Source organism: Oncorhynchus masou, chromosome 7, assembly GCF_036934945.1.
Source record: "Oncorhynchus masou masou isolate Uvic2021 chromosome 7, UVic_Omas_1.1, whole genome shotgun sequence".
Taxonomy (NCBI): Eukaryota; Metazoa; Chordata; class Actinopteri; order Salmoniformes; family Salmonidae; genus Oncorhynchus; species Oncorhynchus masou.
In genome coordinates, this window is record NC_088218.1 from 444,300 (window position 1) to 471,799 (window position 27,500).

The 27,500-nt window shown below is 55.3% G+C and overlaps 1 pseudogene; it reads right to left on the bottom strand.

Annotated features, from left to right (window-relative positions):
- Positions 1 to 27,500, bottom strand: part of LOC135543111 (cytochrome P450 27C1-like) — a 36,483-nt pseudogene that overhangs the window by 6,871 nt on the left and 2,112 nt on the right.

The following is a 27,500-nucleotide window of genomic DNA, read 5'->3' on the forward strand; positions in this document are numbered from 1 at the left end:
GGAATAGGGTGTCATAAAGTAGTGCACTATATAGGAACAGGGTGTCATAAAGTAGTGCACTATATAGGGAATAGGGTGTCATAAAGTAGTGCACTATATAGGGAATAGGGTGTCATAAAGTAGTGCACTATATAGGGAATAGGGTGTCAAAGTAGTGCACTATATAGGGAATAGGGTGTCATAGTAGTGCACTATATAGGGAATAGGGTGTCATAAAGTAGTGCACTATATAGGGAACAGGGTGTCATAAAGTAGTGCACTATATAGGGAATAGGGTGTCAAAGTAGTGCACTATATAGGGAATAGGGTGTTCCTCCCTCTAGTCTAGTACACTACTCACACCCTTTCTCCTTCTCAAACACACAGTGTGTTGTCTCCTAATGTCTCCTAATGTCTCCTATAACTATTCAACTGTTTCTCCGTCTCAAACACACCATGTGTTGTCTCCTAATGTCTCCTAATGTCTCCTAATGTCTCCTAATGTCTCCTATAACTATTCAACTGTTTCTCCGTCTCAAACACACCGTGTGTTGTCTCCTAATGTCTCCTAATGTCTCCTAATGTCTCCTAATGTCTCCTTAAACTATTCAACTGTTTCTCTGTCTCATACACACCATGTGTTGTCTCCTAATGTCTCCTAATGTCTCCTAATGTCTCCTATAACTATTCAACTGTTTCTCCATCTCAAACACACTGTGTGTTGTCTCCTAATGTCTCCTCATGTCTCCTAATGTCTCCTAATGTCTCCTCATGTCTCCTATAACTATTCAACTGTTTCTCCGTCTCAAACACACCGTGTGTTGTCTCCTAATGTCTCCTAATGTCTCCTAAAACTATTCAACTGTCCCTGTTTCTCCGTCTCAAACACACCGTGTGTTGTCTCCTAATGTCTCCTAATGTCTCCTATAACTATTCAACTGTCCCTGTTTCCTCGTCTCCTCTCCAAGTTACCTCTAATCTCAGTTCTCCATTTCCTCGTTCCTTTATTCAAATCCCTCCATCCCCCTCTCCTTCCCTTTGTAGTCATCTCCCTCCCTCCCTCCCTTTGTAGTCATCTCCTCCCTCCCTCCCTCCCTCCCTCCCTCCCTCCCTCCTCCCTCCCTCCCTCCCTCCCACACAGCGGTTCTTATGTCACACAGACAGACCTTGCTTTTGTTCTCCTAACCCTCCCTCCCTCCCACACAGCGGTTCTTATGTCACAGAGACCTTGCTTTAGTTCTCTCTTTCTATCCCTTTTACACACACACACACATTGTCTACTGTCGGCTGTCCTGGAGGGACTACTGCTGCTGTTATAGGTACACACACACACACACACACACACACACACACACACACACACACACACACACACACACACACACACACACACACACACACACACACACACACACACACACACACACACACACACACACACACACACCTCGTTTATACCTGGTGCTAACATGCATTCCTTGTACTGAATTTATCCACAATCTGATTGTGCCCACATCGTAGCAGTTGTATCTATGTTGTCCACCGTGTCTCCATGGTGACCAGATATCCTGGTCCCTCCCTGTATGTTGTCCCGTGTGTCTCCACGGTGACCAGATATCCTGGTTCCTCGCTGTATGCAAATTATACAAATACATTTAATTTTGAGTCTATTATTGATGCCATTTCAAATGGTTTGACCAGGTGGCATAACGATGATTTCAAATGGTTTGACCGTCCAGATCTGTTTACACTTGATATCCAGACACAATCTGACTACCTTCGGAGGTGGTCAGGGTGATCTGATCGCAATCAGATCACAATGTAACTTTTAAAAACATTTAAACCAGTCTAAAACAAAACGGGACAAGATCAGGACAAAGGACACACGTTAGAACCAGGTATGAAATGGGGCTAGACCTTTTGTTCTCACAACCATCTCTCTCTCTCCCCCTTTCCCTCCCCCTCCCTCTCTCCACCTCCCTCCCTCTGCCTCCCTCCCTCCCTACCTCCCCCTCCCTCCCTCCATCCCTCCCTCCCTCTGCCTCCCTCCCTACCTCCCCCTCCCTCCCTCCATCCCTCCCTCTCTCCACCTCCCTCCCTCTGCCTCCCTCCCTACCTCCCCCCCTCCCTCCCTCCATCCCTCCCTCTCTCCACCTCCCTCCCTCCCCCCCCCCCCTCCCTCCCTCCCTCCCTCCCTCCCTCCAAACGCCTTCACTAGCAGGGTTCATCCTGAGGTCAGCGTCGCAGCGAGGACACACAGACAGAAGGAGGTACGGAAGATCAGAGGCTTGATCCTTCTCTTGGTTTCCTCAGCTGGCAACACCCTGGCAACACCCTGGCAACCGCCTGGCAACCGCCTGGCAACACCCTGGCAACCAGGGGGAATCATATGACAGCCTCCCTGCAGGGCTTGAACCCTCCTCCACCTCCCAGAGCATAACACACTGTTACAGCTAGGAGGAGCTGAGTAGAGGCTAGACAGAGGCAGTCTGCAAACCCAACCCTCCTCCACCTCCCAGAGCATAACACACTGTTACAGCTAGGAGGAGCTGAGTAGAGGCTAGACAGAGGCAGTCTGCAAACCCAACCCTCCTCCACCTCCCAGAGCATAACACACTGTTACAGCTAGGAGGAGCTGAGTAGAGGCTAGACAGAGGGAGTCTGCAAACCCAACCCTCCTCCACCTCCCAGAGCATAACACACTGTTACAGCTAGGAGGAGCTGAGTAGAGGCTAGACAGAGGCAGTCTGCAAACCCAACCCTCCTCCACCTCCCAGAGCATAACACACTGTTACAGCTAGGAGGAGCTGAGTAGAGGCTAGACAGAGGCAGTCTGCAAACCCAACCCTCCTCCACCTCCCAGAGCATAACACACTGTTACAGCTAGGAGGAGCTGAGTAGAGGCTAGACAGAGGGAGTCTGCAAACCCAACCCTCCTCCACCTCCCAGAGCATAACACACTGTTACAGCTAGGAGGAGCTGAGTAGAGGCTAGACAGAGGGAGTCTGCAAACCCAACCCTCCTCCACCTCCCAGAGCATAACACACTGTTACAGCTAGGAGGAGCTGAGTAGAGGCTAGACAGAGGCAGTCTGCAAACCCAACCCTCCTCCACCTCCCAGAGCATAACACACTGTTACAGCTAGGGAGGAGCTGAGTAGAGGCTAGACAGAGGCAGTCTGCAAACCCAACCCTCCTCCACCTCCCAGAGCATAACACACTGTTACAGCTAGGAGGAGCTGAGTAGAGGCTAGACAGAGGCAGTCTGCAAACCCAACCCTCCTCCACCTCCCAGAGCATAACACACTGTTACAGCTAGGAGGAGCTGAGTAGAGGCTAGACAGAGGGAGTCTGCAAACCCAACCCTCCTCCACCTCCCAGAGCATAACACACTGTTACAGCTAGGAGGAGCTGAGTAGAGGCTAGACAGAGGGAGTCTGCAAACCCAACCCTCCTCCACCTCCCAGAGCATAACACACTGTTACAGCTAGGAGGAGCTGAGTAGAGGCTAGACAGAGGGAGTCTGCAAACCCAACCCTCCTCCACCTCCCAGAGCATAACACACTGTTACAGCTAGGAGGAGCTGAGTAGAGGCTAGACAGAGGGAGTCTGCAAACCCAACCCTCCTCCACCTCCCAGAGCATAACACACTGTTACAGCTAGGAGGAGCTGAGTAGAGGCTAGACAGAGGCAGTCTGCAAACCCAACCCTCCTGCCAAGACGTGACCCCCCCCAGGCCACCTCTCATTGACACGTCACATTAATCTGACACCCCACAACACACACCCTGGCAGTCTCTGCTATACACACAGTTCACACACACACGGAGATGTCTGGTGGGAACCAAGACTAAACACCCCCTGAGAGGCTCCAACCAACAGAATGGGGGGGGGACAAAACAGGAGGGAGAGAAACGTTGAAGCTTGGTTAACCCTCTCCTACTGCTCACCGTGTCCACCCCAGTAACATCTCCCCTACTGCTCACCGTGTCCACCCCAGTAACATCTCCTCTACTGCTCACCGTGTCCACCCCACCCCAGTAACATCTCCTCTACTGCTCACCGTGTCCACCCCAGTAACATCTCCCCTACTGCTCACCGTGTCCACCCCACCCCAGTAACATCTCCTCTACTGCTCACCGTGTCCACCCCACCCCAGTAACATCTCCCCTACTGCTCACCGTGTCCACCCCACCCCAGTAACATCTCCTCTACTGCTCACCGTGTCCACCCCACCCCAGTAACATCTCCTCTACTGCTCACCGTGTCCACCCCACCCCAGTAACATCTCCTCTACTGCTCACCGTGTCCACCCCAGTAACATCTCCTCTACTGCTCACCGTGTCCACCCCAGTAACATCTCCCTACTGCTCACCGTGTCCACCCCACCCCAGTAACATCTCCCCTACTGCTCACCGTGTCCACCCCACCCCAGTAACATCTCCCCTACTGCTCACCGTGTCCACCCCACCCCAGTAACATCTCCTCTACTGCTCACCGTGTCCACCCCAGTAACATCTCCTCTACTGCTCACCGTGTCCACCCCAGTAACATCTCCTCTACTGCTCACCGTGTCCACCCCACCCCAGTAACATCTCTCCTACTGCTCACCGTGTCCACCCCACCCCAGTAACATCTCCTCTACTGCTCACCGTGTCCACCCCACCCCAGTAACATCTCCTCTACTGCTCACCGTGTCCACCCCAGTAACATCTCCTCTACTGCTCACCGTGTCCACCCCACCCCAGTAACATCTCCTCTACTGCTCACCGTGTCCACCCCAGTAACATCTCCTCTACTGCTCACCGTGTCCACCCCACCCCAGTAACATCTCCCCTACTGCTCACCGTGTCCACCCCAGTAACATCTCCCCTACTGCTCACCGTGTCCACCCCAGTAACATCTCCCCTACTGCTCACCGTGTCCACCCCAGTAACATCTCCTCTACTGCTCACCGTGTCCACCCCAGTAACATCTCCTCTACTGCTCACCGTGTCCACCCCACCCCAGTAACATCTCCTCTACTGCTCACCGTGTCCACCCCACCCCAGTAACATCTCCCCTACTGCTCACCGTGTCCACCCCACCCCAGTAACATCTCATCTCCTCTACTGCTCACCGTGTCCACCCCACCCCAGTAACATCTCCTCTACTGCTCACCGTGTCCACCCCAGTAACATCTCCTCTACTGCTCACCGTGTCCACCCCACCCCAGTAACATCTCCTCTACTGCTCACCGTGTCCACCCCACCCCAGTAACATCTCCTCTACTGCTCACCGTGTCCACCCCAGCCCAGTAACATCTCCTCTACTGCTCACCGTGTCCACCCCAGTAACATCTCCTCTACTGCTCACCGTGTCCACCCCAGTAACATCTCCTCTACTGCTCACCGTGTCCACCCCACCCCAGTAACATCTCCTCTACTGCTCACCGTGTCCACCCAGCCCAGTAACATCTCCTCTACTGCTCACCGTGTCCACCCCACCCCAGTAACATCTCCTCTACTGCTCACCGTGTCCACCCCAAACCAGTAACATCTCCTCTACTGCTCACCGTGTCCACCCCACCCCAGTAACATCTCCCTACTGCTCACCGTGTCCACCCCAGTAACATCTCCTCTACTGCTCACCGTGTCCACCCCAGTAACATCTCCTCTACTGCTCACCGTGTCCACCCCACCCCAGTAACATCTCCTCTACTGCTCACCGTGTCCACCCCACCCCAGTAACATCTCCTCTACTGCTCACCGTGTCCACCCCAGTAACATCTCCTCTACTGCTCACCGTGTCCACCCCACCCCAGTAACATCTCCTCTACTGCTCACCGTGTCCACCCCACCCCAGTAACATCTCCCTACTGCTCACCGTGTCCACCCCACCCCAGTAACATCTCCTCTACTGCTCACCGTGTCCACCCCACCCCAGTAACATCTCCTCTACTGCTCACCGTGTCCACCCCACCCCAGCAACATCTCCTCTACTGCTCACCGTGTCCACCCCAGTAACATCTCCTCTACTGCTCACCGTGTCCACCCCACCCCAGTAACATCTCTACTGCTCACCGTGTCCACCCCAGCCAGTAACATCTCCCCTACTGCTCACCGTGTCCACCCCACCCCAGTAACATCTCCCCTACTGCTCACCGTGTCCACCCCACCCCAGTAACATCTCCTCTACTGCTCACCGTGTCCACCCCACCCCAGTAACATCTCCTCTACTGCTCACCGTGTCCACCCCACCCCAGTAACATCTCCTCTACTGCTCACCGTGTCCACCCCAGTAACATCTCCTCTACTGCTCACCGTGTCCACCCCCACCCCAGTAACATCTCCCTACTGCTCACCGTGTCCACCCCACCCCAGTAACATCTCTCTACTCTACTGCTCACCGTGCCACCCCACCCCAGTAACATCTCCTCTACTGCTCACCGTGTCCACCCCAGTAACATCTCCTCTACTGCTCACCGTGTCCACCCCAGTAACATCTCCTCTACTGCTCACCGTGTCCACCCCAGTAACATCTCCTCTACTGCTCACCGTGTCCACCCCAGTAACATCTCCTCTACTGCTCACCGTGTCCACCCCACCCCAGTAACATCTCCTCTACTGCTCACCGTGTCCACCCCAGTAACATCTCCCCTACTGCTCACCGTGTCCACCCCAGTAACATCTCCCTACTGCTCACCGTGTCCACCCCACCCCAGTAACATCTCCCCTACTGCTCACCGTGTCCACCCCAGTAACATCTCCTCTACTGCTCACCGTGTCCACCCCACCCCAGTAACATCTCCCCTACTGCTCACCGTGTCCACCCCACCCCAGTAACATCTCCCCTACTGCTCACCGTGTCCACCCCACCCCAGTAACATCTCCTCTACTGCTCACCGTGTCCACCCCACCCTCTACTGCTCAACACCCCAGTAACATCCTCTACTGCTCACCGTGTCCACCCCAGTAACATCTCCTCTACTGCTCACCGTGTCCACCCCACCCCAGTAACATCTCCTCTACTGCTCACCGTGTCCACCCCAGTAACATCTCCTCTACTGCTCACCGTGTCCACCCCACCCCAGTAACATCTCCTCTACTGCTCACCGTGTCCACCCCACCCCAGTAACATCTCCTCTACTGCTCACCGTGTCCACCCCACCCCAGTAACATCTCCTCTACTGCTCACCGTGTCCACCCCACCCCAGTAACATCTCCTCTACTGCTCACCGTGTCCACCCCAGTAACATCTCCTCTACTGCTCACCGTGTCCACCCCAGTAACATCTCCTCTACTGCTCACCGTGTCCACCCCACCCCAGTAACATCTCCTCTACTGCTCACCGTGTCCACCCCACCCCAGTAACATCTCCTCTACTGCTCACCGTGTCCACCCCAGTAACATCTCCTCTACTGCTCACCGTGTCCACCCCAGTAACATCTCCCTACTGCTCACCGTGTCCACCCCACCCCAGTAACATCTCCTCTACTGCTCACCGTGTCCACCCCACCCCAGTAACATCTCCTCTACTGCTCACCGTGTCCACCCCACCCCAGTAACATCTCCCCTACTCTACCTGTCCACCCCACCCCTAACACCGTGTCCACCGTGTCCACCCCACCCCAGTAACATCTCCTCTACTGCTCACCGTGTCCACCCCACCCCAGTAACATCTCCTCTACTGCTCACCGTGTCCACCCCCCATCTCCTCTACTGCTCACCGTGTAACATCTCCTCTACTGCTCACCGTGTCCACCCCACCCCAGTAACATCTCCTCTACTGCTCACCGTGTCCACCCCACCCCAGTAACATCTCCTCTACTGCTCACCGTGTCCACCCCAGTAACATCTCCTCTACTGCTCACCGTGTCCACCCCACCCCAGTAACATCTCCTCTACTGCTCACCGTGTCCACCCCAGTAACATCTCCCTACTGCTCACCGTGTCCACCCCAGTAACATCTCCTCTACTGCTCACCGTGTCCACCCCACCCCAGTAACATCTCCTCCTGCTACTGCTCACCGTGTCCACTGCTCACCCCACCCCAGTAACATCTCCTCTACTGCTCACCGTGTCCACCCCCACCCCAGTAACATCTCCCCTACGTGCTCACCGTGTCCACCCCAGTAACATCTCCTCTACTGCTCACCGTGTCCACCCCACCCCAGTAACATCTCCTCTACTGCTCACCGTGTCCACCCCACCCCAGTAACATCTCCTCTACTGCTCACCGTGTCCACCCCACCCCAGTAACATCTCCTCTACTGCTCACCGTGTCCACCCCACCCCAGTAACATCTCCTCTACTGCTCACCGTGTCCACCCCAGTAACATCTCCTCTACTGCTCACCGTGTCCACCCCACCCCAGTAACATCTCCTCTACTGCTCACCGTGTCCACCCCAGTAACATCTCCTCTACTGCTCACCGTGTCCACCCCACCCCAGTAACATCTCCTCTACTGCTCACCGTGTCTACCCCACCCCACCCCAGTAACATCTCCTCTACTGCTCACCGTGTCCACCCCAGTAACATCTCCTCTACTGCTCACCGTGTCCACCCCACCCCAGTAACATCTCCTCTACTGCTCACCGTGTCCACCCCACCCCAGTAACATCTCCCCTACTGCTCACCGTGTCCACCCCACCCCAGTAACATCTCCCCTACTGCTCACCGTGTCCACCCCACCCCAGTAACATCTCCTCTACTGCTCACCGTGTCCACCCCACCCCAGTAACATCTCCTCTACTGCTCACCGTGTCCACCCCACCCCAGTAACATCTCCTCTACTGCTCACCGTGTCCACCCCCACCCCAGTAACATCTCCCTACTGCTCACCGTGTCCACCCCACCCCAGTAACATCTCCTCTACTGCTCACCGTGTCCACCCCACCCCAGTAACATCTCCTCTACTGCTCACCGTGTCCACCCCACCCCAGTAACATCTCCTCTACTGCTCCACCCCACCCCAGTAACATCTCCTCTACTCCACCCCACCCCAGTAACATCTCCTCTACTGCTCACCGTGTGTAACATCTCCTCTACTGCTCACCGTGTCCACCCCAGTAACATCTCCTCTACTGCTCACCGTGTCCACCCCACCCCAGTAACATCTCCCTACTGCTCACCGTGTGTCCACCCCACACCCCAGTAACATCTCCTCTACTGCTCACCGTGTCCACCCCACCCCAGTAACATCTCCTCTACTGCTCACCGTGTCCACCCCACCCCAGTAACATCTCCTCTACTGCCACCCCCACCCCAGTAACATCTCCTCTACTGCTCACCGTGTCCACCCCACCCCAGTAACATCTCCTCTACTGCTCACCGTGTCCACCCCAGTCCACCCCACCCCAGTAACATCTAACATCTCCTCTACTGCTCACCGTGTCCACCCCACCCCAGTAACATCTCCTCTACTGCTCACCGTGTCCACCCCACCCCAGTAACATCTCCTCTACTGCTCACCGTGTCCACCCCAGTAACATCTCCTCTACTGCTCACCGTGTCCACCCCACCCCAGTAACATCTCCTCTACTGCTCACCGTGTCCACCCCACCCCAGTAACATCTCCTCTACTGCTCACCGTGTCCACCCCCATCTCCCCTAGTACCGTGTCCACCCCACCCCATAACATCTCCCCTACTGCTCACCGTGTCCACCCCACCCCAGTAACATCTCCTCTACTGCTCACCGTGTCCACCCCACCCCAGTAACATCTCCTCTACTGCTCACCGTGTCCACCCCACCCCAGTAACATCTCCTCTACTGCTCACCGTGTCCACCCCAGTAACATCTCCTCTACTGTCCACCCCACCCCAGTAACATCTCCTCTACTGTCACCGTCCACCCCACCCCAGTAACATCTCCTCTACTGCTCACCGTGTCCACCCCACCCCAGTAACATCTCCTCTACTGCTCACCGTGTCCACCCCACCCCAGTAACATCTCCTCTACTGCTCACCGTGTGCCACCCCACCCCAGTAACATCTCCTCTACTGCTCACCGTGTCCACCCCACCCCAGTAACACTACTGCTCACCGTGTCCACCCCACCCCAGTAACATCTCCCTCTACTGCTCACCGTGTCCACCCAGTAACATCTCCTCTACTGCTCACCGTGTCCACCCCACCCCAGTAACATCTCCTCTACTGCTCACCGTGTCCACCCCACCCCAGTAACATCTCCTCTACTGCTCACCGTGTCCACCCCACCCCAGTAACATCTCCTCTACTGCTCACCGTGTCCACCCCACCCCAGTAACATCTCCTCTACTGCTCACCGTGTCCACCCCACCCCAGTAACATCTCCTCTACTGCTCACCGTGTCCACCCCACCCCAGTAACATCTCCTCTACTGCTCACCGTGTCCACCCCACCCCAGTAACATCTCCTCTACTGCTCACCGTGTCCACCCCAGTAACATCTCCTCTACTGCTCACCGTCCACCCCACCCCAGTAACATCTCCACCCCACCCCAGTAACATCTCCTCTACTGCTCACCGTGTCCACCCCACCCCAGTAACATCTCCTCTACTGCTCACCGTGTCCACCCCAGTAACATCTCCTCTACTGCTCACCGTGTCCACCCCACCCCAGTAACATCTCCTCTACTGCTCACCGTGTCCACCCCAGTAACATCTCCCCTACTGCTCACCGTGTCCACCCCAGTAACATCTCCTCTACTGCTCACCGTGTCCACCCCAGTAACATCTCCTCTACTGCTCACCGTGTCCACCCCACCCCAGTAACATCTCCCTCTACTGCTCACCGTGTCCACCCCAGTAACATCTCCTCTACTGCTCACCGTGTCCACCCCACCCCAGTAACATCTCCTCTACTGCTCACCGTGTCCACCCCACCCCAGTAACATCTCCTCTACTGCTCACCGTGTCCACCCCACCCCAGTAACATCTCCTCTACTGCTCACCGTGTCCACCCCACCCCAGTAACACCCCACCCCAGTAACTCCTCTACTGCTCACCGTGTCCACCCCACCCCAGTAACATCTCCTCTACTGCTCACCGTGTCCACCCCACCCCAGTAACATCTCCTCTACTGCTCACCGTGTCCACCCCACCCCAGTAACATCTCCTCTACTGCTCACCGTGTCCACCCCACCCCAGTAACATCTCCTCTACTGCTCACCGTGTCCACCGTGTCCACCCCAGTAACATCTCCTCTACTGCTCACCGTGTCCACCCCAGTAACATCTCCTCTACTGCTCACCGTGTCCACCCCAGTAACATCTCCTCTACTGCTCACCGTGTCCACCCCAGTAACATCTCCTCTACTGCTCACCGTGTCCACCCCACCCCAGTAACATCTCCCCTACTGCTCACCGTGTCCACCCCACCCCAGTAACATCTCCCTACTGCTCACCGTGTCCACCCCACCCCAGTAACATCTCCTCTACTGCTCACCGTGTCCACCCCACCCCAGTAACATCTCCTCTACTGCTCACCGTGTCCACCCCACCCCAGTAACATCTCCTCTACTGCTCACCGTGTCCACCCCACCCCAGTAACATCTCTCCTCTACTGCTCACCGTGTCCACCCCACCCCAGTAACATCTCCTCTACTGCTCACCGTGTCCACCCCACCCCAGTAACATCTCCTCTACTGCTCACCGTGTCCACCCCAGTAACATCTCCTCTACCTCACCGTGTAACATCTCCTCTACTGCTCACCGTGTCCACCCCACCCCAGTAACATCTCCTCTACTGCTCACCGTGTCCACCCCACCCCAGTAACATCTCCTCTACTGCTCACCGTGTCCACCCCACCAGTAACATCTCCTCTACTCCACCCCACCCCAGTAACATCTCCTCTACTGCTCACCGTGTCCACCCCACCCCAGTAACATCTCCCTACTGCTCACCGTGTCCACCCCACCCCAGTAACATCTCCTCTACTGCTCACCGTGTCCACCCCACCCCAGTAACATCTCCTCTACTGCTCACCGTGTCCACCCCAGTAACATCTCCTCTACTGCTCACCGTGTCCACCCCAGTAACATCTCCTCTACTGCTCACCGTGTCCACCCCAGTAACATCTCCTCTACTGCTCACCGTGTCCACCCCACCCCAGTAACATCTCCTCTACTGCTCACCGTGTCCACCCCAGTAACATCTCCTCTACTGCTCACCGTGTCCACCCCACCCCAGTAACATCTCCTCTACTGCTCACCGTGTCCACCCCAGTAACATCTCCTCTACTGCTCACCGTGTCCACCCCAGTAACATCTCCTCCTCCACCCCACCCCACCCCAGTAACATCTCCTCTACTGCTCACCGTGTCCACCCCACCCCAGTAACATCTCCTCTACTGCTCACCGTGTCCACCCCAGTAACATCTCCTCTACTGCTCACCGTGTCCACCCCACCCCAGTAACATCTCCCCTACTGCTCACCGTGTCCACCCCACCCCAGTAACATCTCCCCCTACTGCTCACCGTGTCCACCCCACCCCAGTAACATCTCCTCTACTGCTCACCGTGTCCACCCCACCCCAGTAACATCTCCTCTACTGCTCACCGTGTCCACCCCACCCCAGTAACATCTCCCCTACTGCTCACTGCCCACCGTGTCCACCCCACCCCAGTAACATCTCCCTACTGCTCACCGTGTCCACCCCACCCCAGTAACATCTCCTCTACTGCTCACCGTGTCCACCCCACCCCAGTAACATCTCCTCTACTGCTCACCGTGTCCACCCCACCCCAGTAACATCTCCTCTACTGCTCACCGTGTCCACCCCACCCCAGTAACATCTCCTCTACTGCTCACCGTGTCCACCCCACCCCAGTAACATCTCCCTCTACTGCTCACCGTGTCCACCCCACCCCAGTAACATCTCCTCTACTGCTCACCGTGTCCACCCAGTAACATCCCCCTACTGCTCACCGTGTCCACCCCAGTAACATCTCCTCTACTGCTCACCGTGTCCACCCCACCCCAGTAACATCTCCTCTACTGCTCACCTTGTCCACCCCACCCCAGTAACATCTCCCCTACTGCTCACCGTGTCCACCCCACCCCAGTAACATCTCCTCTACTGCTCACCGTGTCCACCCCACCCCAGTAACATCTCCTCTACTGCTCACCGTGTCCACCCCACCCCAGTAACATCTCCTCTACTGCTCACCGTGTCCACCATGTCCACCCCAGTAACATCTCCTCTACTGCTCACCGTGTCCACCCCACCCCAGTAACATCTCCTCTACTGCTCACCGTGTCCACCCCACCCCAGTAACATCTCCCTCTACTGCTCACCGTGTCCACCCCACCCCAGTAACATCTCCTCTACTGCTCACCGTGTCCACCCCACCCCAGTAACATCTCCCTACTGCTCACCGTGTCCACCCCACCCCAGTAACATCTCCTCTACTGCTCACCGTGTCCACCCCACCCCAGTAACATCTCCCCTACTGCTCACCGTGTCCACCCCACCCCAGTAACATCTCCTCTACTGCTCACCGTGTCCACCCCACCCCAGTAACATCTCCTCTACTGCTCACCGTGTCCACCCCACCCCAGTAACATCTCCTCTACTGCTCACCGTGTCCACCCCACCCCAGTAACATCTCCTCTACTGCTCACCGTGTCCACCCCACCCCAGTAACATCTCCTCTACTGCTCACCGTGTCCACCCCACCCCAGTAACATCTCCCTACTGCTCACCGTGTCCACCCCACCCCAGTAACATCTCCTCTACTGCTCACCGTGTCCACCCCACCCCAGTAACATCTCCTCTACTGCTCACCGTGTCCACCCCACCCCAGTAACATCTCCTCTACTGCTCACCGTGTCCACCCCACCCCAGTAACATCTCCTCTACTGCTCACCGTGTCCACCCCACCCCAGTAACATCTCCTCTACTGCTCACCGTGTCCACCCCAGTAACATCTCCTCTACTGCTCACCGTGTCCACCCCAGTAACATCTCCTACTGCTCACCGTGTCACCCCACCCCAGTAACATCTCCTCTACTGCTCACCGTGTCCACCCCACCCCAGTAACATCTCCTCTACTGCTCACCGTGTCCACCCCACCCCAGTAACATCTCCTCTACTGCTCACCGTGTCCACCCCACCCCAGTAACATCTCCTCTACTGCTCACCGTGTCCACCCCAGTAACATCTCCTCTACTGCTCACCGTGTCCACCCCACCCCAGTAACATCTCCTCTACTGCTCACCGTGTCCACCCCACCCCAGTAACATCTCCTCTCTACTGCTCACCGTGTCCACCCCAGTAACATCTCCTCTACTGCTCACCGTGTCCACCCCACCCCAGTAACATCTCCTCTACTGCTCACCGTGTCCACCCCACCCCAGTAACATCTCCTCTACTGCTCACCGTGTCCACCCCACCCCAGTAACATCTCCTCTACTGCTCACCGTGTCCACCCCACCCCAGTAACATCTCCCCTACTGCTCACCGTGTCCACCCCACCCCAGTAACATCTCCTCTACTGCTCACCGTGTGTCTCACCCCACCCCAGTAACATCTCCTCTACTGCTCACCGTGTCCACCCCACCCCAGTAACATCTCCTCTACTGCTCACCGTGTCCACCCCACCCCAGTAACATCTCCTCTACTGCTCACCGTGTCCACCCCAGTAACATCTCCCCTACTGCTCACCGTGTCCACCCCAGTAACATCTCCTCTACTGCTCACCGTGTCCACCCCACCCCAGTAACATCTCCCTACTGCTCACCGTGTCCACCCCACCCAGTAACATCTCCCCCTACTGCTCACCGTGTCCACCCCAGTAACATCTCCCCTACTGCTCACCGTGTCCACCCCACCCCAGTAACATCTCCTCTACTGCTCACCGTGCTCCATGTCCACCCCACCCCAGTAACATCTCCTCTACTGCTCACCGTGTCCACCCCAGTAACATCTCCCCTACTGCTCACCGTGTCCACCCCACCCCAGTAACATCTCCTCTACTGCTCACCGTGTCCACCCCACCCCAGTAACATCTCCACTACTGCTCACCGTGTCCACCCCACCCCAGTAACATCTCCTCTACTGCTCACCGTGTCCACCCCACCCCAGTAACATCTCCCCTACTGCTCACCGTGTCCACCCCACCCCAGTAACATCTCCTCTACTGCTCACCGTGTCCACCCCAGTAACATCTCCTCTACTGCTCACCGTGTCCACCCCACCCCAGTAACATCTCCTCTACTGCTCACCGTGTCCACCCCACCCCCATCTCCTCTACTGCTCACCGTGTCCACCCCACCCCAGTAACATCTCCCCTACTGCTCACCGTGTCCACCCCACCCCAGTAACATCTCCTCTACTGCTCACCGTGTCCACCCCACCCCAGTAACATCTCCTCTACTGCTCACCGTGTCCACCCCAGTAACATCTCCTCTACTGCTCACCGTGTCCACCCCACCCCAGTAACATCTCCTCTACTGCTCACCGTGTCCACCCCACCCCAGTAACATCTCCTCTACTGCTCACCGTGTCCACCCCACCCCAGTAACATCTCCTCTACTGCTCACCGTGTCCACCCCACCCCAGTAACATCTCCTCTACTGCTCACCGTGTCCACCCCACCCCAGTAACATCTCCTCTACTGCTCACCGTGTCCACCCCACCCCAGTAACATCTCCTCTACTGCTCACCGTGTCCACCCCACCCCAGTAACATCTCCCTACTGCTCACCGTGTCCACCCCACCCCAGTAACATCTCCTCTACTGCTCACCGTGTCCACCCCACCCCAGTAACATCTCCTCTACTGCTCACCGTGTCCACCCCACCCCAGTAACATCTCCCCTACTGCTCACCGTGTCCACCCCACCCCAGTAACACATCTCCTCTACTGCTCACCGTGTCCACCCCAGTAACATCTCCTCTACTGCTCACCGTGTCCACCCCACCCCAGTAACATCTCCTCTACTGCTCACCGTGTCCACCCCAGTAACATCTCCTCTACTGCTCACCGTGTCCACCCCAGTAACATCTCCTCTACTGCTCACCGTGTCCACCCCACCCCAGTAACATCTCCTCTACTGCTCACCGTGTCCACCCCACCCCAGTAACATCTCCCTACTGCTCACCGTGTCCACCCCAGTAACATCTCCTCTACTGCTCACCGTGTCCACCCCAGTAACATCTCCTCTACTGCTCACCGTGTCCACCCCAGTAACATCTCCCCTACTGCTCACCGTGTCCACCCCACCCCAGTAACATCTCCTCTACTGCTCACCGTGTCCACCCCACCCCAGTAACATCTCCCCTACTGCTCACCGTGTCCACCCCAGTAACATCTCCTCTACTGCTCACCGTGTCCACCCCACCCCAGTAACATCTCCCTACTGCTCACCGTGTCCACCCCACCCCAGTAACATCTCCTCTACTGCTCACCGTGTCCACCCCACCCCAGTAACATCTCCTCTACTGCTCATCCACCCCAGTAACATCTCCCTACTGCTCACCGTGTCCACCCCACCCCAGTAACATCTCCTCTACTGCTCACCGTGTCCACCCCACCCCAGTAACATCTCCCCTACTGCTCACCGTGTCCACCCCACCCCAGTAACATCTCCTCTACTGCTCACCGTGTCCACCCCAGTAACATCTCCTCTACTGCTCACCGTGTCCACCCCACCCCAGTAACATCTCCTCTACTGCTCACCGTGTCCACCCCACCCCAGTAACATCTCCTCTACTGCTCACCGTGTCCACCCCAGTAACATCTCCTCTACTGCTCACCGTGTCCACCCCACCCCAGTAACATCTCCCCTACTGCTCACCGTGTCCACCCCAGTAACATCTCCTCTACTGCTCAACATCTCCTCTACTGCTCACCGTGTCCACCCCACCCCAGTAACATCTCCTCTACTGCTCACCGTGTCCACCCCAGTGCTCACCCCACCCCAGTAACATCTCCTCTACTGCATGTCCACCCCAGTGCTCACCCCACCCCAGTAACATCTCCTACTGCTCACCGTGTCCACCCCTGCTCACCGTGTCCACCCCACCCCAGTAACATCTCCTCTACTGCTCACCGTGTCCACCCCAGTAACATCTCCTCTACTGCTCACCGTGTCCACCCCACCCCAGTAACATCTCCTCTACTGCTCACCGTGTCCACCCCACCCCAGTAACATCTCCTCTACTGCTCACCGTGTCCACCCCACCCCAGTAACATCTCCTCTACTGCTCACCCCACCCCAGTAACATCTCCCCTACTGCTCACCGTGTCCACCCCACCCCAGTAACATCTCCTCTACTGCTCACCGTGTCCACCCCACCCCAGTAACATCTCCTCTACTGCTCACCGTGTCCACCCCACCCCAGTAACATCTCCTCTACTGCTCACCGTGTCCACCCCACCCCAGTAACATCTCCTCTACTGCTCACCGTGTCCACCCCACCCCAGTAACATCTCCTCTACTGCTCACCGTGTCCACCCCAGTAACATCTCCTCTACTGCTCACCGTGTCCACCCCACCCCAGTAACATCTCTCCCTCTGCTCACTGCTCACCGTGTCCACCCCACCCCAGTAACATCTCCTCTACTGCTCACCGTGTCCACCACCCCAGTAACATCTCCTGCTCACTGCTCTACTGCTGTCCACCCCAGTAACATCTCCTCTACTCTCACCCCACCCCAGTAACATCTCCTCTACTGCTCACCGTGTCCACCCCACCCCAGTAACATCTCCTCTACTGCTCACCGTGTCCACCCCACCCCAGTAACATCTCCTCTACTGCTCACCGTGTCCACCCCACCCCAGTAACATCTCCCCTACTGCTCACCGTGTCCACCCCACCCCAGTAACATCTCCCCTACTGCTCACCGTGTCCACCCCACCCCAGTAACATCTCCTCTACTGCTCACCGTGTCCACCCCACCCCAGTAACATCTCCTCTACTGCTCACCGTGTCCACCCCAGTAACATCTCCTCTACTGCTCACCGTGTCCACCCCACCCCAGTAACATCTCCTCTACTGCTCACCGTGTCCACCCCCACCCCAGTAACATCTCCTCTACTGCTCACCGTGTCCACCCCACCCCAGTAACATCTCCTCTACTGCTCACCGTGTCCACCCCACCCCAGTAACATCTCCTCTACTGCTCACCGTGTCCACCCCACCCCAGTAACATCTCCTCTACTGCTCACCGTGTCCACCCCACCCCAGTAACATCTCCTCTACTGCTCACCGTGTCCACCCCACCCCAGTAACATCTCCTCTACTGCTCACCGTGTCCACCCCACCCCAGTAACATCTCCTCTACTGCTCACCGTGTCCACCCCACCCCAGTAACATCTCCTCTACTGCTCACCGTGTCCACCCCACCCCAGTAACATCTCCTCTACTGCTCACCGTGTCCACCCCACCCCAGTAACATCTCCCCTACTGCTCACCGTGTCCACCCCAGTAACATCTCCTCTACTGCTCACCGTGTCCACCCCAGTAACATCTCCTCTACTGCTCACCGTGTCCACCCCACCCCAGTAACATCTCCTCTACTGCTCACCGTGTCCACCCCACCCCAGTAACATCTCCTCTACTGCTCACCGTGTCCACCCCCAGTAACCCCCAGTAACATCTCCCCTACTGCTCACCGTGTCCACCCCAGTAACATCTCCTCTACTGCTCACCGTGTCCACCCCACCCCAGTAACATCTCCTCTACTGCTCACCGTGTCCACCCCACCCCAGTAACATCTCCTCTACTGCTCACCGTGTCCACCCCACCCCAGTAACATCTCCTCTACTGCTCACCGTGTCCACCCCAGTAACATCTCCCTACTGCTCACCGTGTCCACCCCAGTAACATCTCCTCTACTGCTCACCGTGTCCACCCCACCCCAGTAACATCTCCTCTACTGCTCACCGTGTCCACCCCAGTAACATCTCCTCTACTGCTCACCGTGTCCACCCCACCCCAGTAACATCTCCTCTACGTGTCTCACCAGTGTCCCCCCCCACCCCAGTAACATCTCCTCTACTGCTCACCGTGTCCACCCCACCCCAGTAACATCTCCTCTACTGCTCACCGTGTCCACCCCACCCCAGTAACATCTCCCCTACTGCTCACCGTGTCCACCCCACCCCAGTAACATCTCCTCTACTGCTCACCGTGTCCACCCCACCCCAGTAACATCTCCCCTACTGCTCACCGTGTCCACCCCCACCCCAGTAACATCTCCTCTACTGCTCACCGTGTCCACCCCACCCCAGTAACATCTCCTCTACTGCTCACCGTGTCCACCCCACCCCAGTAACATCTCCTCTACTGCTCACCGTGTCCACCCCACCCCAGTAACATCTCCTCTACTGCTCACCGTGTCCACCCCACCCCAGTAACATCTCCTCTACTGCTCACCGTGTCCACCCCAGTAACATCTCCTCTACTGCTCACCGTGTCCACCCCACCCCAGTAACATCTCCTCTACTGCTCACCGTGTCCACCCCAGTAACATCTCCTCTACTGCTCACCGTGTCCACCCCACCCCAGTAACATCTCCTCTACTGCTCACCGTGTCCACCCCAGTAACATCTCCTCTACTGCTCACCGTGTCCACCCCACCCCAGTAACATCTCCTCTACTGCTCACCGTGTCCACTTACCCAGTAACATCTCCTCTACTGCTCACCGTGTCCACCCCACCCCAGTAACATCTCCACCCCTCTACTGCTCACCGTGTCCACCCCACCCCAGTAACATCTCCTCTACTGCTCACGTGTCCACCCCCACCCCAGTAACATCTCCTCTACTGCTCACCGTGTCCACCCCACCCCAGTAACATCTCCTCTACTGCTCACCGTGTCCACCCCACCCCAGTAACATCTCCTCTACTGCTCACCGTGTCCACCCCAGTAACATCTCCTCTACTGCTCACCGTGTCCACCCCCACCCCAGTAACATCTCCTCTACTGCTCACCGTGTCCACCCCACCCCAGTAACATCTCCTCTACTGCTCACCGTGTCCACCCCACCCCAGTAACATCTCCTCTACTGCTCACCGTGTCCACCCCACCCCAGTAACATCTCCCCTACTGCTCACCGTGTCCACCCCACCCCAGTAACATCTCCTCTACTGCTCACCGTGTCCACCCCAGTAACATCTCCTCTACTGCTCACCGTGTCCACCCCAGTAACATCTCCCCTACTGCTCACCGTGTCCACCCCAGTAACATCTCCTCTACTGCTCACCGTGTCCACCCCAGTAACATCTCCTCTACTGCTCACCGTGTCCACCCCACCCCAGTAACATCTCCCCTACTGCTCACCGTGTCCACCCCAGTAACATCTCCTCTACTGCTCACCGTGTCCACCCCAGTAACATCTCCTCTACTGCTCACCGTGTCCACCCCACCCCAGTAACATCTCCTCTACTGCTCACCGTGTCCACCCCACCCCAGTAACATCTCCCCTACTGCTCACCGTGTCCACCCCAGCCAGTAACATCTCCTCTACTGCTCACCGTGTCCACCCCACCCCAGTAACATCTCCTCTACTGCTCACCGTGTCCACCCCAGTAACATCTCCCCTACTGCTCACCGTGTCCACCCCACCCCTGTAACATCTCCTCTACTGCTCACCATGTCCACCCCAGTAACATCTCCTCTACTGCTCACCGTGTCCACCCCAGTAACATCTCCCCTACTGCTCACCGTGTCCACCCCAGCCAGTAACATCTCAGTCATGTTAGCGTAGATCTCCTCCAGGTTCATCTCTCGGGTCACCAGCATGTGAGTTAACAGCCCCCCCTTCACCGTCTCTCCTCGGGACACCAGATCCTGGATCTCCCCCAGACGCTTATCTACATGGATCTGGCCTGGGGGGAGGGGGAGAGGGTTATGGTAACATATTCATCTCAGGTCCAGAACAACAGTATTGGGTTACATGCATGCATTCACAAGTGAGTCATTTATCAGACCCTCTTATCCAGAGAAATACAGGGTTTGAAAAGGGTTCTTCATCTGACCCCGTAGGATAAATCCCTTTATGGATCCTGGTAAAAAATCATTTTGGGTTTCAGGTAGAACCCTTTTGGTTCCAGGTAGAATCATTTTGAGTTCTGTGTAGAACCCTTTTGGTTCCAGGTAGAATCATTTTGAGTTCTGTGTAGAACCCTTTTGGTTCCAGGTAGAATAATTTGGAGTTCCGTGTAGAACCCCTTTGGTTCCAGGTAGAATCATTTTGAGTTCCGTGTAGAACCCCTTTGGTTCCAGGTAGAATAATTTTGAGTTCCATGTAGAACCCTTTTGGTTCCAGGTAGAACCCTTTTGGGTTTCAGGTAGAACCCTTTTGGATCCTGGTAAAAAATCCTTTTGGGTTTCAGGTCGAATCATTTTGAGTTCCATGTAGAACCCTCTGTGTAAGGGGTTCTACCTGGAAGCGAGAAAGGGTTCTACCTGGAACACAAAAGGGTTCTACCTGGAACCCACAAGGGTTCTACAAAGGGTTCTCCTAGGGAGACAGATGAAGTAGCATTTTATGTTTTTCTAAGAGTGGAGGTGAGACATTTCTCCTCCATAAAGGAGCTCTCAGCAGTCAGACCAGTCTGAGGCTTCTCAAGGTCAGACACCGGGTGGTAAATCACCAGTCTGAGGCTTCTCAAGGTCAGACACCGGGTGGTAAATCACCAGTCTGATGCTTCTAACGGTCAGACACCGGGTGGTAAATCACCAGTCTGAGGCTTCTAACGGTCAGACACCAGGTGGTAAATCACCAGTCTGATGCTTCTCAAGGTCAGACACCGGGTGGTAAATCACCAGTCTGATGCTTCTAAAGGTCAGACACCGGGTGGTAAATCACCAGTCTGAGGCTTCTAAAGGTCAGACACCGGGTGGTAAATCACCAGTCTGAGGCTTCTAAAGGCCAGACACCGGGTGGTAAATCACCAGTCTTCTAAAGGTCAGACACCGGGTGGTAAATCACCAGTCTGATGCTTCTAACGGTCAGACACCGGGTGGTAAATCACCAGTCTGAGGCTTCTAACGGTCAGACACCAGGTGGTAAATCACCAGTCTGAGGCTTCTAAAGGTCAGACACCGGGTGGTAAATCACCAGTCTGATGCTTCTAACGGTCAGACACCGGGTGGTAAATCACCAGTCTGAGGCTTCTCAAGGTCAGACACCGGGTGGTAAATCACCAGTCTTCTAAAGGTCAGACACCGGGTGGTAAATCACCAGTCTGAGGCTTCTCAAGGTCAGACACCGGGTGGTAAATCACCAGTCTGAGGCTTCTAAAGGTCAGACACCGGGTGGTAAATCACCAGTCTGAGGCTTCTAACGGTCAGACACCAGGTGGTAAATCACCAGTCTGAGGCTTCTCAAGGTCAGACACCGGGTGGTAAATCACCAGTCTTCTAAAGGTCAGACACCGGGTGGTAAATCACCAGTTTGAGGATTCTAAAGGTCAGACACCGGGTGGTAAATCACCAGTCTGAGGCTTCTAAAGGTCAGACACCGGGTGGTAAAACACCAGTCTGAGGCTTCTAACGGTCAGACACCGGGTGGTAAATCACTAGTCTGAGGCTTCTAACGGTCAGACACCGGGTGGTAAATCACCAGTCTGATGCTTCTCAAGGTCAGACACCGGGTGGTAAATCACCAGTCTGAGGCTTCTAAAGGTCAGACACCGGGTGGTAAATCACCAGTCTGAGGCTTCTAACGGTCAGACACCGGGTGGTAAATCACCAGTCTGAGGCTTCTAAAGGTCAGACACCGGGTGGTAAATCACCAGTCTGAGGCTTCTAACGGTCAGACACCGGGTGGTAAATCACCAGTCTGATGCTTCTCAAGGTCAGACACCGGGTGGTAAATCACCAGTCTTCTAAAGGTCAGACACCGGGTGGTAAATCACCAGTCTGAGGCTTCTAAAGGTCAGACACCGGGTGGTAAATCACCAGTCTTCTAAAGGTCAGACACCGGGTGGTAAATCACCAGTCTGAGGCTTCTAAAGGTCAGACACCGGGTGGTAAATCACCAGTCTGAGGCTTCTAAAGGTCAGACACCGGGTGGTAAATCACCAGTCTTCTAAAGGTCAGACACCGGGTGGTAAATCACCAGTCTGAGGCTTCTAAAGGTCAGACACCGGGTGGTAAATCACCAGTCTAAGGCTTCTAAAGGTCAGACACCGGGTGGTAAATCACCAGTCTGAGGCTTCTAAAGGTCAGACACCGGGTGGTAAATCACCAGTCTTCTAAAGGTCAGACACCGGGTGGTAAATCACCAGTCTTCTAAAGGTCAGACACCGGGTGGTAAATCACCAGGGGAAATGCAGCATCAGCGAAACGTACTGAAACTGAAGAGTCCGTCCCAGGAGCTGCAGAACTCTTCCCAGGGTCTGGGGACGACGGTTCTGAGCCACTTGGGGATCGCCCCGGCATACATGGTCATCTTAAAGGAACTAAACATCAGGTGCAGCGCTGCGATGTAGTCCTGGCTCTTCTGAGGAATCTCATTCTCCAAGCAGCCCAGACGGTCCTCGTACAAGATGGCTGCCATACCTGGGAGAAGAGGAGGAGGAAGGTTAATTAACTTGAAGATAGAAGGGAAAAAAAAGAGCACAAGAAAATTGGGGTTTATTAGTTTTAGTTTAGCTGGTATGACAAATGGAAATGATGTCTGCCACACCTGTACCCACTACCCATCCCCCCTGTACCCACTACCCATCCTCCCTGTACCCACTACCCATCCTCCCTGTACCCACTACCCATCCTCCCTGTACCCATCCTCCCTGCACCCACTACCCATCCTCCCTGTACCCACTACCTATCCTCCTTGTACCCATCCTCCCTGTACCCACCCTCCCTGTACCCATCCTCCCTGTACCCACTACCCATCCTCACTGTACCCACTACCCATCCTCCCTGCACCCACTACCCATCCTACCTGTACTCATCCTCCCTGTAGCCACTACCCATCCTCCCTGTAGCCACTACCCATCCTCCCTGTAGCCACTACCCATCCTCCCTGTAGCCACTACCCATCCCCCCTGTAGCCACTACCCATCCCCCCTGTAGCCACTACCCATCCCCCCTGTACCCATCCTCCCTGTAGCCACTACCCATCCCCCTGCCCACCCCAGCCACTACCCATCCCCCTCTAGCCATCCTCCCTGTAGCCACTACCCATCCCCCCTGAAGCCACTACCCATCCCCCCTGTAGCCACTACCCATACCCATCCCCCTGTAGCCACTACCCATCCCCCTGTAGCCACTACCCATCCACCCTGTAGCCACTACCCATCCCCTGTACCCACTACCCATCCCCTGTACCCACTACCCATCCCCCCTGTAGCCACTACCCATCCTCCCTGTAGCCACTACCCATCCCCCCTGTAGCCACTACCCATCCTCCCTGTACCCACTACCCATCCTCCCTGTACCCACTACCCACCCTCCTGGTACCCACTACCCATCCTCCCTGTACCCATCCTCCCTGTACCCACTACCCATCCTCCCTGTACCCATCCTCCCTGTAGCCACTACCCATCCTCCCACTACCCATCCCCCCTGTAGCCACTACCCATCCCCCCTGTAGCCACTACCCATCCCCCCTGTAGCCACTACCCACCCTCCCTGTAGCCCACTACCCACCCTCCCTGTACCCACTACCCACCCTCCCTGTACCCACTACCCATCCTCCCTGTACCCACTACCCATCCTCCCTGTACCCACTACCCATCCACCCTGTACCCACTACCCACCCTCCCTGTACCCACTACCCACCCTCCCTGTACCCACTACCCATCCTCCCTGTACCCACTACCCACCCTCCCTGTACCCACTACCCATCCTCCCTGTACCCACTACCCATCCACCCTGTACCCACTACCCATCCTCCCTGTACCCACTACCCATCCTCCCTGTACCCACTACCCATCCTCCCTGAACCCACCCTCCTGGTACCCACCTTCCATTGCGTATTTGAAAAACAGATCGTTAATATTGAGTACAGTGAGTCCGTCTGACTGCTGGCTCCTCAGCGTATCCACTCTCTTCACCAGGTCCTCCACCACAGCATTCACATCGTCAGAGAACTGAGCCACGTCCTTCGGTCTCATGATCAGCTGACGGAGGATGCTACGCATCTTCAACCAGTCCTCGCCCTCCCTACAGAGATGAAAGGGAGAGAAGGTGGTCAGAGACAACTAACTAAAAGGTTGTCACAGAGATGAAAGGGAGAGAAGGTGGTCAGAGACATCTAACTAAAAGGTTGTCACAGAGATGAAAGGGAGAGAAGGTGGTCAGAGACAACTAACTAAAAGGTTGTCACAGAGATGAAAGGAGAGAAGGTGGTCAGAGACAACTAACTAAAAGGTTGTCACAGAGATGAAAGGGAGAGAAGGTGGTCAGAGACAACTAACTAAAAGGTTGTCACAGAGATGAAAGGAGAGAAGGTGGTCAGAGACAACTAACTAAAAGGTTGTCACAGAGATGAAAGGGAGAGAAGGTGGTCAGAGACAACTAACTAAAAGGTTGTCACAGAGATGAAAGGAGAGAAGCTGGTCAGAGACAACTAACTAAAAGGTTGTCACAGAAATCCCGGTTGGGAAGATTCCGCAATCACGAGGATATTTATTTGACCTTTATTTAACTTTAAGCGTCGACCCACGACCTTCCTCAGAGCTTTACGTGTCGACCTCACGGCCTTCCTCAGAGCTTTACGTGTCGACCTTCCTCAGAGCTTTACGTGTCGACCTCACGACCTTCCTCAGAGCTTTACGTGTCGACCTTCCTCAGAGCTTTACGTATCGACCTCACGACCTTCCTCAGAGCTACGTATCGACCGCACGACCTTCCTCAGAGCTTTACATGTCGACCTCACGACCTTCCTCCAGAGATTTGCTTGCGTCGACCTCACGGTCTTCCTCAGAGCTTTACGTATCGATCTTCCTCAGATCTTTACGTATCGACCTCACGGGTCTTCCTCAGAGCTTTACGTGTCGACCTCACGACCTTCCTCAGAGCTTTACGTGTTGACCTCACGGTCTTCCTCAGAGCTTTACGTGTCGACCTCACAACCTTCCTCAGAGATTTACGTGTCGACCTTCCTCAGAGCTTTACGTGTCGACCTCACGGTCTTCCTCAGAGCTTTGCGTGTCGACCTCACGACCTTCCTCAGAGCTTTACGTGTCGACCTCACGACCTTCCTCAGAGCTTTACGTGTCGACCTCACGGCCTTCCTCAGAGCTTTTGTCAAGTTTTTTTTTTAAGTAACAAATAAGAATACATTGAAATGGAAACATGACATGACTGGTTTTACGGAACAATATGTACGAGCTCTGAGAAACGCATTCTTCACTTGTCAAACATCTCGTTTTTTGTTCCTATGTACATCGTTGATGATTTTACAGAAAAATATTCATTAGAACTAACTGAAGTCGATACTACTTCTCCGTGTCAATCATTTCTAGATTTCCTCCTTTCAAAAAGGGGGTATAACATTTTGCGTCCCGTGATGTCACAGGTCGTAGTTTAGAGGTCAGACTCACGCTGAGATAAGTCCGGTAGATCGGCCCCTCAGGTCGCGGTACTCCTTCAGGACTCCATGTTGCCTCTCTGCGGGGCCACACCCTCCGTCCTCAGCACCTCGGCAACCAGATCCCGCCCTGCGATAGACACAACCAGCTGGGGGCCGAAACGAGATTTAAAGATCTTCCCATACTTCTGAGAGTGTTCCATCTGGGGAGAGAGAGGAACCTTGATGTCAACATCCTGTCTGGGATTAGCTGTCAACATCCTGTCTGGGATTGGCTGTCAACTTCCTGTCTGGGATTAGCTGTCAACATCCTGTCTGGGATTTGCTGTCAACTTCCTGGCTGGGATTTGCTGTCAACATCCTGTCTGGGATTTGCTGTCAACTTCCTGTCTGGGATTGGCTGTCAACATCCTGTCTGGGATTTGCTGTCAACATCCTGTCTGGGATTTGCTGTCAACATCCTGTCTGGGATTGGCTGTCAACATCCTGTCTGGGATTTGCTGTCAACATCCTGTCTGGGATTTGCTGTCAACATCCTGTCTGGGATTTGCTGTCAACATCCTGTCTGGGATTTGCTGTCAACATCCTGTCTGGGATTTGCTGTCAACTTCCTGTCTGAGATTTGCTGTCAACATCCTGTCTGGGATTTGCTGTCAACTTCCTGTCTGAGATTTGCTGTCAACATCCTGTCTGGGATTTGCTGTCAACTTCCTGTCTGAGATTTGCTGTCAACATCCTGTCTGGGATTTGCTGTCAACATCATGTCTGAGATTTGCTGTCAACATCCTGTCTGAGATTGCCGTTTAGGGGTTTAAGCCGATAGAATGTGATTCCTGTGTTTTGATCTTGAGTCACACTAAACTTATCCTCATCCCCATCTCTTTCTATTTCACAGAGTTTGGCAACGGGAGTTTGGCAACGGGGGAGTTTGGCAACGGGAGGAGTTTGGCAACGGGAGGAGTTTGGCAACGGGAGTTTGGCAACGGGGGAGTTTGGCAACGGGAGGAATTTGGCAACGGGGGGAGTTTGGCAACGGGGGAGTTTGGCAACGGGGGGAGTTTGGCAAC